The sequence below is a fragment of the Alligator mississippiensis genome, chromosome 5 (genome assembly GCF_030867095.1).
Source record: "Alligator mississippiensis isolate rAllMis1 chromosome 5, rAllMis1, whole genome shotgun sequence".
In the NCBI taxonomy this organism is placed as follows: Eukaryota; Metazoa; Chordata; order Crocodylia; family Alligatoridae; genus Alligator; species Alligator mississippiensis.
In genome coordinates this window covers 31,272,562-31,289,150 of record NC_081828.1, presented here as the reverse complement: position 1 = coordinate 31,289,150, position 16,589 = coordinate 31,272,562, and the positions used below count along the sequence as shown (strand labels likewise).

General features: G+C 43.5%; 1 protein-coding gene across 4 annotated transcripts in view; it reads right to left on the bottom strand.

The window, feature by feature from the left end:
• Positions 1 to 16,589, bottom strand: part of LRRC8D (leucine rich repeat containing 8 VRAC subunit D) — a 75,792-nt gene that overhangs the window by 40,173 nt on the left and 19,030 nt on the right. For all 4 annotated transcript variants that reach the window (XM_014599733.3, XM_019479120.2, XM_014599732.3 and 1 more), the window contains exon 2: positions 15,316 to 15,459. The gene's annotated coding sequence lies outside the window, so the exon portion shown is untranslated. The remainder of the gene's footprint in view (positions 1 to 15,315; positions 15,460 to 16,589) is intronic.

Genomic DNA, 16,589 nt, shown 5'->3' with positions numbered 1-16,589 from the left:
GGATGCCCAAAGGGGCTGGGTTTTCTTTTTCTTCCACAATGGTAGAGATGACTACCACTGGAGGACCAGGTGTGGTCAACAGAGAAAGACTGGAGGCCACACAGGGGGTGCCAGGAAGGTGCTCTGGGTTCTGGGCCCAGAGAGGGTGAAACAAGAACAGGCCGAAGCCAAGAGGGCCAGAGTCCATGCCCCAAAGGCGAGACAAGGGCAGGCCAACAGTCAAGAGGGTCAGAGTTTGAGCCTCAACAGAGTAAGGCAGAACTAGAGAGGCCAGAGCCAGTAGCCCAAAGCTTTGCAGTCCCCAGCTAGAACAACCAGGAGGCCAAAGCCAAGGGGGCTGAAGCCTGTACAAGCTGATATCTGGATTGAGAGTACCATTTGCAAGGCATGGGTGAGGCTGTAGGGGATGGAGGCCACAAATCCAGCCCGGGACTCTGGGACACCTCCCAAGCCCTATGAGCAACATCAAGGTGTGGCAGATGAAAGAGCAAGGGAGGGTGCCCTGAGGACCTGGAACAGGGCAGGAGTAATGTGGCCACTGCTGCATATGAAAACTGTGAAAGCTTGGACAGTGTCTCTTGCAGACAAATCCAAGACAATGGTTGGGGCAAGACTGGATTGTGGTAACAAGACTGCCACAAGAAAATCAACTCTGCTAATGGCTTGCAACCCATTAAGCATCGAGACAGTGGAGCTTGTAGTACCTGATACCAGACTCATCCCATAAAATAATAAAGTGATTAAAACTATTGGCAGAGTCCTGACATGCTCATCGCATGTGTATTTCCAAGCTGAGAGAGCCAAAGAAAAAGCTGGGCCAGTGAGCCAGTGAAGGCAAGGAAACTACATATGCATTTCATTTGACCCAACAGCTAAAGACAAAAGGCTAAATATTCATCTCAAAAGAAACCTTACAAGATGCACTGAATATAGGGAGGATGTTCTGTATGTGACATCCTTACATTTCTCAAAACAGGCATCCAACCTCACTCTAAGGTGTTACAACATTTCAATCATTCACTGTATGTCTGGAGTTCTGTAAACAGACTATCACCAATATAAGCCACTGCAAATTTGCCCCACTGATAGACAAATAATCCAAGACAGGTTTGATGACACCTCTAAGGATCCTACTGGACCACTCAGACCCATCACCTGTAAATTAACCTATAAGTGCAGGGTCTGCAGGAAAAAAAAACAGTCTTCACACCTAGACAAATCCAAAACAGAAGCCAGGGAATTAACACTTGTGTTATGATAATCAACCTTTCCTCCCTGTTTGTTTGTACTCTAATTGGTAAAGCATCAAGGAAAAATGCTTTGAAGCTATACAATTAAACCATATAAGAACTAGACAGAACTGCCAGCAAAGTGTGTGCAGTCCAGATCAAGCCATCCTGCCACCCAGCTGACAAGTGAAGGATCCACACTTTGAGCCTGTACAAGAACCGTTTCCTGCCTCCATTGGGTAAAGATCTCTGTGCAGCTAAAATAATATTAAAGGACTAATAGCTTAATTTATATTGGGAGAGAGTCTTTTTCTGTTATTTAGTTCTGTAACTTGTTGGTAGTTATTAAAACAAGCCTTTCTGCTATTCATCAACTGAGTGTTGCGTCAATTCATAAAGCATTAGGTTAGAAATTGGGCTACTAAGTGCAGTAGCTGCCAGGGGGTGTTGCAGCCACCCCTGGGGCACAGGTCCTGTTACACCACACACGGGGCAGCAGCAGACTTCCAGGTATCAATGATGTGATCATGTGGCTGTGATGGCAGCTGGTTTATCCTCCCTCCCTGCCCCACCCTAAGTCAATATCTGGGGTGGCTACCCTAGTCACCCTATTGTAGTTAAGCCACTGCTACAAGAAAGGAAAGGAAGGGGAGGGGAAGGAAAAAGACATAGCATTATGCCACCCCTCTTTCACAGTCTCTCTCATGAGACAGTGGTCTCCAATACTTGTTATTACTACCTTCTCCACTTCACAGATATACGTAAAGGTGAGAAGCAGGAGAAGATTGGCCGCTGCTAGGTTTCTTACCAGGCTTTTTAGTTCATAGGTTTCCTGTAAACAAGTTTAGCATCTGTCCCTATTGCTACTTATAGCTTTCTCAAGCAACAGCATGAAATTTAACAATTCTTGTTGGCTTCACAGCTGCCCCTAAAATTCTCAATAACATCACTGAAACTAACCAAACTTACTAATTTTACTCTGTTTTTACAAGCTAGAAGACACAGCAGAGCAGAGGTACCAGACATCTGTACAGTCAAGATACCTGTAGCGACTTACAATCCAGAGCATGTTTGAAAATTTATTTTCACAATCAGATCCCCAGATTTTTTTTTTAATGAGAAGTCAAAGTCATCTTCCAACTTGACCCAGCAGACCATGCAAATGGAGTTTTAAAGCCTGTATTAAAGCAATGTTAAAGAGTATAAATTACAGGCTTTGGGATTAATACATCGGGTGATCACAGGGATATACATTTCATCCAAAGACCAGGTGTTATCAAATTGTGAACCTGGATTTTAAAACCCTGTACTGGAATTCCAGTTTCATAATTCAGGAAGTGCTGTATTAGAAATGGGAAAATAATGTTATCATGAAAAAATATGCATAGAACCCTGCAAACTCTAGGCACTGTGCTTTTATTTTTCCATTTCTGAGCTCTTCCCCAAGCACACAGTTTCAAACCCCATTCTATAGCTTTCCCTGAATCACTGGAGGAATGACAAGGGTAAGATGCAAAATGAATAACACAAGTCAATTAACCTCCAGCATAGATGATAAACAAATATTTTGCAATTTGTACATAATAAAGGAGAAGCTGAAAACAAAACCAGAAAAAAATTAACCAAATAAAATAACTAACTAAATAAAAAGCCCAAAATATTATGAACTTTGCAAAATAGTAGTTGTGGAGAAGTCTTCATGAACAACAGTTTACCTTATAAACAAGTGGCACAAAGAAAAAAGGAACAAAGCAAGCAAATATTACATGCTTAATGATATCAAATTAGGCTGAGTAACAACCATGCATAAGAGATTAGACACTACCTAAACAAACCAGTTTTTGTCACCAAAGCACTGTACAACTCAAAGACAGACCCAAATTAACAAGGATTCAGAAAAAAAACAACCCCCCCAAAAAACAACAGAACCGCATGAAAGAACAGGCAAGTCTGCTTGCAAAACAGCAATGAGTCAGCTACTGCAAACTGCCATGGCCTGTTCTGAAAACAAGCTGTATATTCCTTGTGTGCCATACAATGCTACCAAATGAAGAAAGACCCCCTATGTACACTTTAATATGGCAGATGATACATCAAGAGACATGAAGGAAACTCTGGTAACAATAAGCTATTAAATCATTCAAATTTTAAAAAACATTTTCAGCCAGCATATACTTGCACACAATCTTTTAACCCTCGGTACATCAATCCATGTCAACTCCATTTAAAGTGCAAAAATAATTGGTCTCACTGGCAGAAGATCACTTGAAATAGCTTATCTTAAGGTCACCTAGAACTGAAGAAAAGGTCATCTAGATTATAGCTAACAGGTTCTTTTTTTTTAAAAATCCATGACCCTACAGCTGTGCTTAGTTCCATCAACTCTGATTAATACACCTCAAAAGCCAAGAATCCTCTCACCCCCTCAAGGCCACTTGTGCAGACATTACAATTTTAGAATATATAATGAATATATAAGTTGCCTATTCAGAGAAAAGGAAGGAAACTGTTTTGTTGAGCAGTTTAAGAATCACTCTCAAGTTTTGATAATTGTTCTTCCCCACACCATCTTATACAAGTCTTTAATTACTGGTAGCTCTCTTTTTGACCAGACTACAGTCCTTTTTCTGCTACAGGATTTCTGGGTGTAGGTTGAGATTAACATTCCTAAAGAAACTGGGACTATGACGGGGGGGGGGGAGGTAATTATATTAACAATATTTAAAAACAAGCAAATGTATGCATGAAGAATGGATACAGCGTTAATATACAGAAAACATGAATCAAGTAACAGTAAATGTTGGATGTTCAGTAACATGTATTAGCATAAAATGCCATTCTGATTGCAAATATCTGGACTAAAACTGAAAGGAACACTATCACCTTGAAATCTAGTCAATCCCAAAGAATGAATTAGAAGTTATTTCATGCATTACACCTTTCTACAGAGCTTCTTTGCCAGTTTTCTGTGGTTTATTATTATTAAACATTCACATCACAGACAGGCTTGGAGTCTCCAATAAGGTCATTCTGTATGTCACAGAACAAGCACAAAATAAAAAAATAGTTCCTGCCTCCTCATATTTTCCTATTTAGAATGTGTTTTTCTCTTTCTCCTTACCACAATGCTTAGTGAAAAGGCCCATAAAAACAATGGAAACGGAATAACTGCAAAAAAAGCCAGTCCAATATACTATACATAAAGGTATCAAAATGGAAAGGGGAAAAAAGGAAGTACTTTTTCTTTCATCTTTCAGCAAACCTCTTAATTGTTGCTTGTAACAAATTTAGCTAACATTTCAGATGGAAGGTTTAACAGAACAGGTTCCTTTAACAGAAAAGTAGAAACAGCATCTCTAACATTCATCATTATAAGCCTAATTTAACAATGAGAGCTCTTCTACTCCCTTACACAGCATAACAGTGTTTCCCAAACTTTTGATACCTGGGGCACATTTTTTCTGCATTACAACTGGCTGCATATTTCACTCTTACACCCAAAAAGCGGTGGTGGGAAGGGTGTATAAACAGTATATTGAGAGAGACTAGCTAAGCCGCAGTATTGCAGAAAATTTATAGTAGACCATAAGCTGAATACAAGTCAACAGTACTGTATGCTCCTGTTGCAAAAAAAAAAAAAAAAAAAAAAAATACAATCCAGTGTGGTATTGGCAAACATGAGTGTCATTTGCAAATATAGGGAAGTGATTTTTTCTGTTCAATTCAAGGCTGGTGAGGCCTTGCCTGGAATACTGTGTCCAGTTCTGGACCCCACACTTCAAGGACATGGACAGTCTAGAAAGAAGTTCAGTGAAGAGTAACAAAAATGTTTAGGGGCCTGGAAGGCAAGACTTATGAATAAAGGCTGAAAGAACCAGCGTTATTTAGTCTAGAGAAGGGAGCCTGAGGGGGAATTTGGTAAGAGTCTTCAAATCCGTCAAGGGCAATTACAGAGAAGATGGAGATTGGCTTTTCTCCATGATCACAGCAGACAGAACTAGGAACAATAGCCTCAAGCTTCAGCAGGGGAAATTTAGGTTGGAGATTAGGCAAACCTTTCGGACTATCAGGGCAGTCAAGCATTGGAACAGGCTACCTACAGAAATTATAGAATCTTCATCCTTGGAATTTTTCAAAACCAGATTAGAAGAACATGTGGCTGGGATGGTTTATTCAGAGATGATCCTGCCTCAAGTAGGGGGCTGGAATAGATCATGAGCTGCCTTTCAACCCTACTTATTTTCCTATTTTTCAATCCATAGATTATATTCCATTCCCCTGCCAGAGGAAATCATACCAGTGGTGAGATGTACTGTTACAAATGGCACCAAATACATCTTTCTTTAAACAAAGAATTAGTCTCTAAGCCAGTTGTTTTCAACCTTTTTAGCCTCAAGGCCTCCTCCATAACTTTTCTTAGTTTTGCAGCACCCTGGGTGAAAAATACAAGCTAAATCTAAATCTAGAAAAGATATGGAGGGGGCGCAGAGGCTAAAAAAGTTGAGAATCACTACTTTAGCTGGTGCCACTTAAAGGCAATGAGGCCAGGTTCTCACCCTGCTGTGCCCTGCTCTTTCCACTGTCTGCCCTCCTGACCTGTGATCTGCGCCTCAGGGCCAACCACCCTTGTGGCCCCTACTGCCAGTCCTGAAAAGACAGAAGGAACGGAGGCAACAAGCTGGGTTCTGTATGCAAGTCTGCTTGCAAGCTAACATGATGCCAGGAGTGTGGCAGGGGAAGGGAGGAGGATAAAGGAAGAACAGGGGATGCACCTAGAGGCAGGGAAAGGCAGAAGCAGCACTGGCAGCCCCCGAAGGAGCAGCCACAGGTGCTCCTGGAGTAGCTAGGGTAGGCACACGGTCCCAGATGGGGAAGGAGAGAATTTACATTCGCCCACAGGGGGATCTCTCAGCACACTTCTATAACTGATGACACAACAAGCATACTACAGCATCCCCTTTGGGAATCAATAACCTAATGTATACAATTGTATTAGCAAAAGTAACATTTCTTCCACACACACATACCCTCACTTCAATTTAAGCTGCAGTAACCATATCCAGAGAGACGATGCACTCACCAGAGCTGCAGATATCGATAATAAAGACACGAATGTTCACTAAAGGCCATGCTTCAACAGCTTAAGGTAGTTGTATTAAGAGGGCAGAGCACAACATAAATCACAGGTAATGTCCATAAAAAATGGAAAAGTTCTAAACAGTTTTGAGAATGCTTAGAGATGAACATACAACCACTCCAGTTCTGCACTAGCTTCCCTCATTGTGAATGTGTAAATGATCTCTAGAAGGCTAAAATAACTTACCGTAGTGTAAAAAGTTTTTGACAAAAAAAGTTATAATCTGTATGCCTCATTCAGCAGGTAGGATAGTTATAAAGCCTTCGCTCTGCAACAAGCTACATCTGGGTGGATCCCAATGCCAGTATAGTGCCACATGTATACAGGGAACAGCTCAGAGAAAGTTCATTTCGAAGTTTGCATTACAGCAACTGATTTTTTTAAAAAGATATCTATGTGTGCGTTTAAAATATCATTTGCTGTCCTGCAAGTTAACCACTGAAGTAGCAATATAGTAGCAGCAACAATGGTGATGATGAGGATGATAATAATAATAATTTTATTTAAAATCAGGAGGACACTGGATTAAGTGAAAGCACTGAAACCAGGAATATAATAATTGTTCCTGTCTGGCGAACCTAGCATCCACATACTTGATAGCCACTTCAAACGGATCTAATTTTTCTTCTTTTTTGGTTTTCCACTCAAGCCTCCAAACTGCTTGTACCTTTAAATTTGCTATCCCTGCAGGCTGATTTCCACATATAACAGATAGGTTTTTCTTTAACTGCTGAGAGTTTCAGAACAGACCTCTCTACTTGAAACTTCATAAAAGCTAGAGAATGCTTTACTGAGAAGTAATCATAATGATGATTAAAATACTGTGTCTGCAAATATGCCTCTCTGATTCTTAGTTTGAATGGCATTACATTTTGAACATGAAAGGTGGCAGAAATTGAACACTCCATAACTTATTTTAACTCTGAACTCTATAGAAGATAGTGAGCTGAAGGAAAGTGATAGAAAAAGGAACTAATTGATTAGACCAGTGTAAAACTTTAACGGGCTTAGAAGTCAGTTATAAAAACATTTAGTAAAACATCACGCAAGAGAGATCTTTTGTTTATTTGACTTATATTTCATAAATTAAGACATGGACACTTGACTGTTAAGCACTTAAGAGTTCAGATAGATGATTATGAGCATCAAAATTGCTATAGGCTGCACATGTGGCAATAAAAAAATTCTAGCACTTCAAGTAATAAATAAAAAGGGAGAAAAGCATGTTCATTTAAATAATATTTAAGAGTTTCCTGTAACATGGTTCTAAATATATTAAATACATAATACTATAACAGAATTCCAACATCATCAAAATATTCTTTCAAAAACTACACTAGCCTGCTACCTAAAAACAAAAAATCCACAACAGTTTCCCAATCCCCTCATTCTTCATATCACAACATGCCCCTCTTGCTAAAGAGTACATGCAAATCCCTTTGAATGTGCCCATGCCCAAGGGGAACCAGAAGCCTCTGAGGGCGCAGCCACACATGCAAGCACGTGCACTTGCAGCAGCTCAAATAGAAGTGGTGCAAATTTGAGCCGAGGTTTTTTGCCTCGGCGTACGTGCTCGGACATGCACTTTGTTGCGGAGCAAATTGTACCACTAGGGGCAAAATAACCCTGCCTGGCTCCTCCTGGATCTTCAGCCAGGGGGAGCTAGAGCCCGGGGCCGGCACCTGTAGTGTCCCCAGCAGTATAAAAAGCCACCCTGGCAAGTAGCTCAGGGCTACTAGCTCTCAAGAGCTTCTGAGGCCCAGCCAATTGGTACCCGGGGACACTACGCCTTGTGCCAGCTGGACTGCTGAAGCAGCCCTGAGAGCTCCCTGCACCCTTTCCCCACTGCAGCAGTCTGGCAGTGGGGGCTGCTGCCTGGCTGTGACCTGCTGTGCATCTGCCAGACCTGGATGGGGACTGCAGAGCCAGTAGAGGCATCTGCTCCTCTGGGCCAGCTGCCAGTGAACTGTGGTTGCAGGGTTGGCCTCTGTATGGCACTACTACCATGTGTGCCCCCTACCCAGCCATCTGGGCACCTATCGCCCGGAAGATGTTACGGGTGTAGTGGCCTGCTTTGAACTGTCAAAGCATGTCCTCCTGACCCCATCTGGCCAGGAGGTCAGCCACAGCCAGCTGGGTCCAAGGTGCCAGCTCTGAACAGGCAGGGTCCTGCCACTGGCCTCGCTAGCAGGAATTCTGGTGTTCCCTATTGGAAAACTGAAAAATCCCTGATTAAAAAATCCCAAAGTCACTCTGTAAAATACCCCCAAATCCATGTTCCTCCACAAGTAAAACAAAAGACCACTATAACAAGAGACAGAGAGCAAGACAGAGACAGCGATCAGTTGGACAATGTTTTATTGATATATCTACAGTGGTAAAGCAAGTCTCTTATCATAAAGTGAACTCTAAATACAGGTTTCATGAATTCATGAATACACGTTTTGCTGCACTCCCACAAGGAGATGGCCCCCACACAAGGGGTCCGGCCCCCACACAAGGGGTAGAGCCTTCCCAATGGGGGCCAAATGGCCCCTGCAGGGGCTACCACCCCCCCTGCAAGGCCCACATGCCTCCCCAACTGCTGCCTCCTGGCCTCATCACCCGCAAGTTGCTGCAGCCCCCCACAACGGCTTCCCCACCCAGCCTCACCCCACAACTTGCACCCCCAGGCCCCCATGGCTAACCCCACAACCTCAGGCACCATCATAAAACCCAGGGAAAAAAAAAAACAGAAAAAAAACCAGTGAAAAAAAGCCTCTACTTACCTTTGAAGCAGGGGTGAGGGGGCTCTGGGGCCTCCTGGTAGAGCCCCCCAGGCAGCACAGGGCAGCGGGGGAGGCCAGGCTGCGGCCACTGGGGCTGTCAACCTGCCCCACACTGTGCAGGCAGGGCCCCAGGCAGCCACACGGCAGCTGAACTGCAGGTAAGTACCAGGGTTTTTTTGTTTGTTTAAGCTGTAGGGTGGTGGGGCAGTGGTTGGGGGGCTCTAGTGGGAGGAGGGGCCATCGGGGGTCCCCCCCATGGTTCCCTCCCCACTCCTCCAGCCCCCCCACCCCTTACACACCAGCACCGGAGCCCTGGTGCTGAAACACGTGGCCTGGCCCGCCGCGTGTTTCAGCACCGGGGCGAGGGCCAACCATAGAGATGCTCTGGCAGTCAGAGCATCGCCATGGAGGACCCAGCCTCCGGTTGCCCTGCTTCGCTTTTTTAAACTTCAATTTTTTTAGGCCCCTGGATATCCAGGGGTCTAATTTTCTCCCCGTGCTGCAAGTTCGCAACACAGGGAATGTTTTTTCATTCCCACACGTGCCTGTGACCCCGCCTCAAAGAGGTTTGAGGCGGGGCAAGAGGCATGTGCGCACTCATCTGGACATGTCCCAAGAGCCCCCTGCTCTTATCCTGCCTTTTGCCCTCTATTTCAGCAATCATAAATCAGGCCCTGAGAAGGCTTCATGTTGACAAGTATGGGGAGTGCATCAAAATTTGCCCCAGAATTTTCATTTCTGGCCTCAAAGTGGACACATTCTGATGGACTCCCCATACCCAATATAATATATTTCTTGATACCAGGAGCAAAATTTGAAAGGATGACCACATTTTGACATCCTTTGTTATACCTATTTTTTTTAAACTATATCACGCTGAGAATTAGGGGTGAACAGGCACATTTTGAAGGGCTCCTCACACAATTACACTGCTAGAATGAGTGTATTTTCTCACATACAACGGGCACCTTTTCCCCAAAAAATCAGATGCTAGAAATAAGGATGAACATTTTAAATGAAAAATTACAGTAACAGTAGTTACTGCACATTCCCTTCTGCTGGGAAAAAGAGAAAGTAACACTGAATGTGCTGCATAGGGGGCTCCCTAGCTGCTGACTATGAACACTTATTTTACCCTGGCAGAAGCTCATGTTGCAGAAGCTGACAGGCACAGCTGGCTGCCCACGCAGCTAAGCTCAAAAAGAGAATAGGGGTTAGGCATTTTTGGCTCAGCCAGGAGCACCGGTGGTATCCTGCACTACGTGGGAACGGAATAGCCACAGAGTTTTGCTTCCCCACAACTGCAGCTGCCTGCATTTTCCCTGTGAAAATAATATACATACCAGTATTTTCAAGGAAAGATTTTTTTCTTCATCTGCTGTTCAAATATAAGGGGGGTGTTGTATGCAAGTAAAGATAGAGAACTGACACATTTTGATTCATAGCACATGCTGACATGACACCATCAGTTTGCTGATGACAGTTATGTTCCCGTCTCATCTCATGCTGTAGTCAATATCATTTCCCAGTGGCTGGCTCAAATCTAGACATAAAGAACTAGCTGCCTGGATGAAGCTCAGCTCAGATAAGACTAATTAGGCAGATATGACAGGCAAGTCCAGAGAAAATGGTGAAGGTTATATATACCTTCTTAAGCATGGGATCTGTCAACTTTGTCATGAAAATACTTATGAATTTTCAATTATCCAAAGAGGCATCAAAAAGGAAAAAAAAAAGACGAGTAGCCACTAGAAGTGCACCAATACATCGGTCTCATATCGCAGAGATTCCCAACCACCGGGCCATGGCCTGCACCAGGCCGTAAAGGGTGGGCTGCTGGGTTGCGGCACAAGCCCCTTGCTCGGACCCCCATCTGTCCGCCCAGGTGAGAAGCTTCTGGGGCGTGTGGGGTTAAAGCTGGGGAGCAAGGCAGCCTCCAGGAGGGAGGCAGCTGGCTCTGTGCACCCCATCCCACTCGTGCCAGTCCGCAGGAAAAAAAGTTGGGAACCACTGCCATATCGGATCAGCACCGATATAAGGAATATTGACACTATCAACAATCAGCTTTTTTTGGCTGATGTGGCTGATAATGTCATCAATAAATGCCCCGTGCACGCGTGCAGCCGCAGCGCAGCACGCAGGCAGTCAGAATAGGAGCCCGGCAGCATGGAGAGCAGCCGGGTCTGGCTGGTAAGTCTGTTGTGAGGGAAGGGGTGGGCGGGGTGTGGCGGGGCAGACTGAGGCTCCCACACTGAGGGAGGGAGTGGGACAGAGGCAGCACAGCCAGAGCAGAGCGTGGGACAGAACTGCATGCAGCTTGTCCGGGGCGTAGAGCTCCCACTGCTGCATACACCCTGAGAGGGCATGGGGGGGAGGGGGTGCCCCCAGATCTGCACACAGGGCGAGAGTGGGCTGCTGCAGCAGTGCCAAGCTCTTCCTAGAGGTGGGGCTGGGCCAGGGCTACACTTAGGGCAGGTGGCAGCAGTGCTGGGAGGGGGGCTACAGCTAATTTTGGGGTGCCCCCCCATAGCCCTTTTCTCAGCACCACCATTGCCCACCCAGAGCATAGCCTGACCTGGAACCACCCCAGACCCAGCCCACAGCAGCAGTCCACCCTCGCCTGCCCTGAGCACAGATCCAGGGGCACACATCCACCATGCCCTCCAGGGGTAAGTGCAGTGGCAGGAGCCACCCACCTCTCCCCATGCCGCCCAGACGAGCTGCTCACAGCTCAGTCCTCCGTCCCACCCCAGCTGTGCAGCGCCTGCTTCTGCCCTGCCCCAGCCCCACTTCCTCCCTCACCGTGGGGGGCCTCGATCTGCCCCCTCCCCACACCCCTTCCCTACCCCTGACCCTTCCCCCACAACAGACTTACCAGCTGGAGGCTGCTCTCTAATCTGTCCGGCTGCATATCAGCAATCAGATCGATATCGGCCAATATGGCTCATTAAAAACTGGCCGCTGGTATCGGCCCAAAAAAGTCTCTATCAGTGCACCCCTAGTAGCCACAGTTCAACTCTGATTAACAACAGGAACACAAATAAAATCCGTTTAACTAATGTTGTTATATTTTATCATGACAGAAAGTAGTTATGTATTTATTTTAAAAATGGCACTTTTACATTGATATAGGTACAACTCAGTGTAAAGTTTTCACTAGGATTTTACACCAGAGGTAGCTATCTTACAAAATTGTGTGGGTCTTTTACATCAGATAAAAGCAAAGTCAGTTTCAAAGCAACTTGAACTTACATCACAGTCCTGTTTCAACATGAAAAGTCCACCAATGCCTGAAGAGTCTAAAAAAAAAAAATGCCATTTGCAATCTATTCAGGATATACTACATGTTTTTCCAGGGATTAGGGGAGACTTTACTTTTAAGTCCATGTATCTTTAACACTTCTACCTCTCCCTCTCATTGACAGCTGGCATCAACATCACCAAGGACAGTAGTTTTTTGTTTTGTTTTTTTTCCAAGCAAAACACCCCGACACAAATGACAGTCACTTTTTTTTTCCATTCTTCCATGCAGCCATAAACTCACATGGCTCACGTACATGAAATAAAATAGCCCATCAATATTAAAACTGGTATTACATGAACAGATTACATGAGGCTGACTCAGAATACCAGTTACCTCAAGTTGGTTATCGATAAGCTTTTAGGCCTGACTGGTGGAAATAGCAGATGCACCAGCAGATCTATCTATTAGGTTTTATTTTTCTCCCTGGCAGGAGCAATAACATTCTGTACTATAAAATGCCATGAAAAACCCAAAAAAACAAGGAACTACCTGCACACTAGCTTCAATGAAGTCACAATAGGAACAATGGGGAAAATAAGAAATAAAAACAAATGACTCATATGGATTTGTCTGGGTCGCTCCTTTTTTTTTTAAGCCGTATTAAAAGAGACCATCACTAAAAGGTGGTATCAACTAAAATATGCCTAAGTTTGAATATATTACTATTTCCACTGGAGTTGTACAATGCTGCAGCCACAGAAGCTCTTTTTAAAGAAAACACACTTCTAGCCTGTATGCTTACAGGAAAAACCTCCCGCTGTCTCATCTATATATCCACTTTTTACAATTTTATATCACTGCTATATTAATATAGTTATACCAGTAATATCCATTCCCTCCCTTCCTGTCCCCCTCAGATCATTTGTATCAGCATACGGCTAGGTCTATACTTAAAAAGCATTGCTGGCAGAACTATACCAGTGGAGGTATGATTTTTCCCTACCAACCAAACGACATAGGCATACCAGCAAACGTTTACTTTAGGTGCTGTTTTGTAGTCCTTTTGCCAGTACAGCTTATTATGTTCAGTTCACTGGTTTAAGCAAATACCAGCAAAAGAATGCTATTTTAAGTATTAAAGGTATCTCCAGAATAAGGGTTTGAATCAGTAGTTTATTTCAATATGTAAAAAAGAAAAAAAATCAGTACTAGTATAACTGCAACCACGCTTTGTTGTGTCGGTGTAACCATGCTGATAAGAAGTCACACCCGCACTTGAAACAGATAAACCAGTACAAAAAAATCTGTATAGACCAGGCACAACTATGAAACAGTATAAACCAACTGAGTATTTGGATTCTTTCATCACATTTGTCATTGCATACAGTCTTCCCAAATCCACTTATCTCAACAGGCTATTAAAATGTGGGTTTTGGATGTAAGAACTAAGTATCAACACTGTTAAAAAAATTTGACCAGTGCAATAATTAACAAACAAAACATGTTAATAAAATAATCCCAAATTTACTCAGGTGTAAGAAGAAGTATTTCTCATCTAGCATCAAAAGCTTCATGCTTTTCCAGTGACAGGTTCCATAATGCAGAATCCCTTCATCTATACAATAACTTGTATATCTTAAAAATGGAAAATGTAAGGGCAGAGTAAAATCAACTGAAATTTTATATGAAAAAAATCAATACATAAGCTGCATTAATAAATATCTTTCAACATGAATCTCTATTTTTTTAACCTAAATCTGCTACAGAATTTTCAGTTTGGTGCATTATACTGGTGTAGAAACTAGGGTCCACTGCTGCAGAATTTAGGTCAGCTTGTCTGCTGGGTACACAAGGCCTTAAGTAAAGACATACATTTTCTAGTAATGCTTCAGTAATCCCCTTCATCCTACTATGCACCTATTTTACAAAGAGCTACTAGCTTCCTTCAGATTCCATAACAAAGGCCCTCCACAGGAGAAACCTTTCTAAGAGAATTAGCAATTATTTCTTCCCTTTAAAGGCAGGAAACTAGTCATTGAATCAAATGAATGCTGGATCATAATTCACCAATTAAATTAATCAAGCTTTCTCCATTTCTTTCCAGTGAGTCTCCTCAATGCATACTAGAAAGAAGTTTGCCTTTCTGTCCCTATACACGTGAGTATAATAGTCAGATTTAATAGTAAATTAAACTGAAAACATAAGGTCTTTGACAGATGGAACATGAATATTCACATCAAACCAGTCAATAAATAAATGAAAAAGTAGACACCAAAGTGTTTAAAACATACTCGGAAAACCACAGAAAAAAAAATACACGAGACAGAAAATATTATTAGGTATGCGATCCCTTCTAAAAAAATATATCTATATATATTGATATCGATAGATACACACACACACAGAGCAAATACCATTTTTAGCCAAATCCACAGATGATCCTCCCCCACCCCAATTATTAGATTCTACATATGGAAAAAAAGTATACATTTGTTATAATTTGCCACATATAGGGTGCATCCAAACAAGCGTGCACGCGCGTTTTGTGGCACCTCAAAAGCTTTTGGCCACTTGTGCCCCCCCAGAGGATCAAGAGGCACCAGTCACCAATGCTCTTACCCGAGATCAGGGCTGAAGTTGGAGCTGTAGCAGCTGCCTGCCCCCATCTCCCCCTTGCACTCGAATACAAGGGGTTTTTTCCCCCACCACATGGAATGGGGGGAAAAAAACCTCATTGTGGATTTAATAAGATACTTCTTCAAAAACTAGAGATCTACACACCAGAATACTTCATAGCTTTATATTTAAGTATATGGACAGCATCAATTCCATAGAAAAATTTATATGCATAAAAGTGGTTGCAGGATTCAGACAGGCACTGAAGGTTCTCAGCATCTGAAAACTAGACAATTTTTCCTTCCCCAAGGCACTCTGTACCTGATCAGGCTGTACACCTTCCTCCTCCTGCTTCAGTTGGACCTGGTGTGGGCTTCAGCAGGCTTTGGGAGCAGGGAGATGCAAATCCAACTGCTGAGAATCAGTCTCTCATGTTGGCCAGCCTTGCAGACAACTGGGCACTTCCTGTGTGAAAGTAAAGAAAATAAACTTCTGAAAACCTGGGTGTCAACACATCACAGCTGTCTGGAAAGCCATTCTGCAACAAGTTAAACACCTGCTCAACACCCTGCATAACCTCTTCTGCTGGGTGCTGTCTCCTACTTACTATATTTTCTTGCTTATAATATGCCCCCAAATACTTTTGGGAGGCGCCAAGAAGTGGAGGAAAAATAAAATCTTACTTTGCAGTTTGGGTAAGTACCAGGAGTCTGGGGTCTCTGGGGCTGGGTCCCAACCCAGCACACTGTGGCAGGGCCCCAATCTGGCATACCAGTGCTGGGGCTATACTGCCTGGTGGGGCCTGATCCAGTGTGCAGGCTCCAGGGCTGTGTATACGGTTCAACTCTGCACACTGCCTCCAGGGCTACACATGGTCCCAGACTTGGACTGTTCACTGGCTCTGGAACCAACCCATGCCACATGCTGGGTCAGATGCTGAATCAGCTATAGATCAACCCTGCGCACAGTCCCAATCCAGTAAGTAACTGGGAGGGAGACTCCTCGTGGGTCCAGAAATTTGGCGAGGGGGCGTAAGCAGGGAGTGGTGGCAGCATTAACTGCCTTGGTTCCCAAAGCTATAGTAATTAACACTACTGATGCTCCACCCTCCCTCCCAAACTTCCAGACCAGTGAGAAGTCTTCTTCTTCACACATAACATGAATACCAATTTTTTTCCAGCTGGTTTCAGGGGAAAGGTACAGATATATACAAGAAAATATGTCATTTTAAGGATTCCAATAATTTAGGCTCTACCCTTATTCAAAATAGGCGAGACCCGACAATAAATATGATAAACCCAGTACGTAATCCATAATGCATACTACCTGGTTCCTTACAAATCCATGCTCAATACTTATTCCTAGCTTACCTCCTCTCATGCACTCCATCTTTCATCTCCATTCACAACTGATGGACTGCAGGTGAATTATACGAACAAACCGCACCTTCATGCAAGTTCCAGTCATCTCAAGTGTCCTGCACGACTCTCTTGACTGCGTCTATATAGCATTGCACAACCCAACCTTTTAAACAGCTGATGAGTCAATCCTGTTAAACCTCATAAAATGCCCTGGAGAAACACCTAATCAAAGGC